Raw genomic sequence first — 4,249 nt, 5'->3', positions numbered from 1 at the left:
TCAGAGAGTGATGTCAGAGCGGTCCGTGTGGATAAAACATCGAACATGTCTGCGTACGTTACTTCAGCGTATGTAGGCCTATGTATTTTTTTTTTTTTTTACAGTCTACGGTATGTAGGCTACAGATAGCGAAAAGGGTAACATTTCTGTTTAATTTTCTACGAGAAACTGGACTGGACAAGCGACCGCAAAATAAACATTCTGTTAATGCCATAAAACACCAACGAAGTTACGTTTATTGTATGGCGCTGTAAAAAAAAAAAAAAAAAAAAAAAAAAAAAGGGTTTGATACGACTTATCTTTCTGTACTATATATTTTTTTATGCGCATCTCAGTGCGGTAAGTAGGCAGGGACGTGAGAGTTCCTCAGGGGCAAGGGCTCAAATGTAAAAAAGGGGTATAGACCTATATATATATATATATATATATATATATATATATATATATATATATATATATCACTGATTCTTGAGAGTCAGGACAAAACACGTTTAAAAAAACTTTTTTTTTAAATACACACTATATCAATTAGAGTTTAGCCTATATGTTTCTGCAGAGAAAGGTCTTAGCTATTTAACCATGTAAAGGAACAGGTTCTAAATAAAAACAAATTTTTAACAAATAAACATGTTTCCCTTCAGAACTGGATTTGTGTCAACTCCGTCAGACACACTAAAAAGTATACAATTTTAATTATTCAAATCCAACAAGAATCTAAAGTTCTGAAGTATATTGTAATAGTGTTTAGTTACTCTGATATGTAAAAAAAAATACAATATATAAACTTAAGTTGTGATTTCACACTATTCTGAAAACTCAGATTTCTAAATATTTGCATTTTCAAACTTTGATTTTAATTTCAATATTGTAAAAACAAATTCCTTAAATAAATAAAACATAAGAGGATGTAGATCAGATGGTCCTTTATTACAAAAACAACATAAACTGAAGGAAGAATATTTTTTTTCCCCAAAAAATTAACAAAAACATACAAACATCCAACGCTGTTGACGAAGATCTGACGGTGTTGACGGAAAACTGACGGTGTTGACGGAAAAAGTGACAGTGTTGACGGAAAAACTGACCGTGTTGACGGAAAAACTGACGGTGTTGACGGAAAATGTTTGAATGTTTTACCTCAGATTTGTGAAGTGCTCACCTGTTTGTCATGATATGTTCTGACAATAAAGAGTAGTTTAAAACCACAATTAACGCTCTGTTTTCTACAACTTTCACTTAGGAGCAAAAATCTGCCTTTAAACTTGAAAGACATTTATCGTGATAATTATCGATATCGACTGATATAAAAAAAAGATTGTGATAATTTTTTTTGGCCATATCGCCCAGCCCTACACTGGCTTCTCATTTCTCTATCTCTGTCTCTACATATATAAATATATATATATTAAAGTGCTGGCAAAGTTACACGTTACACAATAATAAGTAGACCACTGCCTGCCCATTATCTACAAGTCAGATACGTATGGTTAAATAATGTAATGCATGCTATGTATGTGCATTTATGTGTAAATAAAACCCTGAAATAACAGTTTAACCCTTCACTATATTCACAAATAATATTATATTCGCGCATTAAGAGGTTATTGGTGGATTTGTCAACTCCGTCAGCTTACAGGTCAACTCTGTCAGACATAGAACCTGACGGAGTTGACGTCTGACGGAGTTGACGTAAGGGCATGTATTTTCCTGCCAAAACATGTATTGTACACTGCAGCTAGGTAGTTTTTCCTCAGTTGCTAGCTGTCCCAATAACCTCACTAAAATGCTTAAATTCAATCCACTATGGTTTAAAAAAAAGTATCTTAACAGAAAGATGGTATTGACATGGTGCAGCTGTGACCATAGGAATATTGACATTGTTTGTCTAAAATATAAAAAAATGTAAAATGTACCAGAGAATGTGTGGTAGTGCTGCATTCACCACAGGCAGGGAGATGACATTTACATTTACATTTAGTCATTTAGCAGACGCCTTTATCCAAAGCGACTTACAAATTAGGACTAAATTCAGCGAGTCATCATAAAGAGGCAAAAGCAACAACAACGCAGGAAGTGCTCAAAATACGAAGTTCAGGTATTATTCAGAGGAGCATAAGCCTGATAAGTGATGTTTCAAAGGGAAAGAATTTTTTTTATTTTATTTTTTTATATAAGGTTAAGTGCTCACGGAAGAGATTGGTTTTCAGCTGTTTTTTGAATGTTGTCAGGGATTCTGCATTCCGGATGAGGGTGGGGAGAGCGTTCCACCAGCATGGAACTGTGAATGAGAATGTTCTGGAAAGTGATTTTGTGGCTTTCTGTGATGGAACCACGAGACGTCGCTCGTTGACCGATCGTAGGTGTCTGGTAGGGATGTAGACTCGTAGGAGTGAGTGAAAGTAGGAGGGAGATTAAAACAATTCCCCATCGTCCAAATTAAACAATTCCCCATCGTAAGTACACATTGATGGCCTAAGACACGAAACGAGCGGTTTGTGTGAGAAAACGAACAGTATTTATATCGTTTTTAGCTCTTATACGTAGCCGCGTCCAAGTGATCTGAGTGATCTTACCGTTTTCGCCCTCTATCCCTTTAACGAAAACGGTAAGTTTAAATCGCTCAAAACAGACGCGATAACTGATTCGTTTATATACTGTCTATGATTCGCACGACTGATATTCCACGGCGGCATCCATCTTTGTAATGAAATCTCCTTCAGCGTCGCTGCGCTGTCGTCATCATGTAAATCCCTCCCCAAACGTTTCTGATTGGTGCCGCGATTTCGGCGGCACAGAAATGAGTTTGAATGGGCTCTTCTCCAGACTGTCCTGGAGAGAGAATTAAAATTCGCCGGAAGTAGTCTGGGTTTTCCCAGGCTACATAGCAGTGGTAGGAAAAACCGTGTGCCTGTATGATGTGTCCCAGTGATGTGGTGTAGATGGAGAAGAGGAGGGGACCAAGAACTGAACCCTGGGGAACCCCTGTGGTCAGCTGATGTGCTCTGGATACCTCACCTCTCCATGCGACCTTGAAGGACCTACCTGTGAGATAGGACTCAAACCAGTGGAGTGAAGTTCCTGTGATGCCCAGTGATGAGAGGGTGGACAGAAGGATCTGATGATTCACAGTGTTGAAGGCAGCAGACAGATCCAGGAGAATGAGGACTGAAGATTTGGAAGCAGCTTTTGCGATCCGTAGGGCTTCTGTGACTGACAGTAATGCAGTCTCAGTTGAATGTCCTTTCTTGAAGCCAGATTGGTTGACATCCAGCTGGTTGTTTAGAGACAAGAAGGATGTTAGTTGGTTGAAGACAGCTCTTTCAAGTGTCTTCGCAATGAATGGTAGGAGAGAGGGGTCCTCAGGGATATAGCTGACCATGCTATTTCCTGATTTAAAGAGCTTTATGAAAAAATCTGACGGAGTTGACAGAAACTGAGGACACAACTATAATAGGCAGATTTTTATAGAAAATATTGTTTGATGTTCACTCCATGCATTGTTTTTTATATTTATACCCCTTATTTTTTATTTGATATATATGTTTTCATAATTGTAGAGCTTTTTAAAAGTTTTTTGGGATGGTTAATATTGTGACCTCTTGCTGAGGACAAGTGCAATAACATGGACCTTCTAACCACAGACCATACATTTAAACAAATTTTCCCCAAAAAGATAAAAAGGGTTATTCTAAAAATCAGATAGGTATATAGAATTCCTTTAGATTTCACTTTGTAAGTATGTCAATCATGATGAATTTCTTAATTTTTGCTATAAATTAGACTTTTCTATGTGGGACATGTTTTGTCCCGACTCTCAAGAATCAGTGATATATATATATATATATATATATATATATATATATATATATATATATATATATATATATTAGTATTATAAATATAATGGTATATAAGTAGCCAACCGGCCAAAAGTTTGGACACTACTATTTTTAATGTTTTGAAAGAAGCCTTTTATGCTCATCAAGGCTGCATTTATTTGATCTAAAATACAGAAAAAAACAGTAATATTGTGAAATATTACTACAATTTAAAATAATTGTTTTCTATGGTTTTCTATTGTAAAATACTTATAACCTTTGATTTTTTTCAGGATTCTTAGTTAAAAAAAGAACAGCATCTATTTAAAAAATAAATATTTTGTACCAATATAGGCTACACTACCGTTCAAAAGATTGGGGTCAGTCATTTTCTTTCTTTCTTTTTTTTTTTTAAAAGAAATTAATACTTT

The 4,249-nt window shown here is 35.7% G+C and overlaps 1 protein-coding gene across 2 annotated transcripts in view; it reads left to right on the top strand.

Annotated features, from left to right (window-relative positions):
* Positions 1–4,249, top strand: part of LOC309511700 (zinc-alpha-2-glycoprotein-like) — an 84,925-nt gene that overhangs the window by 59,718 nt on the left and 20,958 nt on the right. The window lies entirely within an intron of this gene.

This window comes from Leuciscus leuciscus, assembly GCF_965113295.1.
Source record: "Leuciscus leuciscus genome assembly, chromosome: 12".
In the NCBI taxonomy this organism is placed as follows: Eukaryota; Metazoa; Chordata; class Actinopteri; order Cypriniformes; family Leuciscidae; genus Leuciscus; species Leuciscus leuciscus.
The sequence above is the reverse complement of the archived record's forward strand: the minus strand, read 5'-3'. Positions and strand labels throughout refer to the sequence as shown.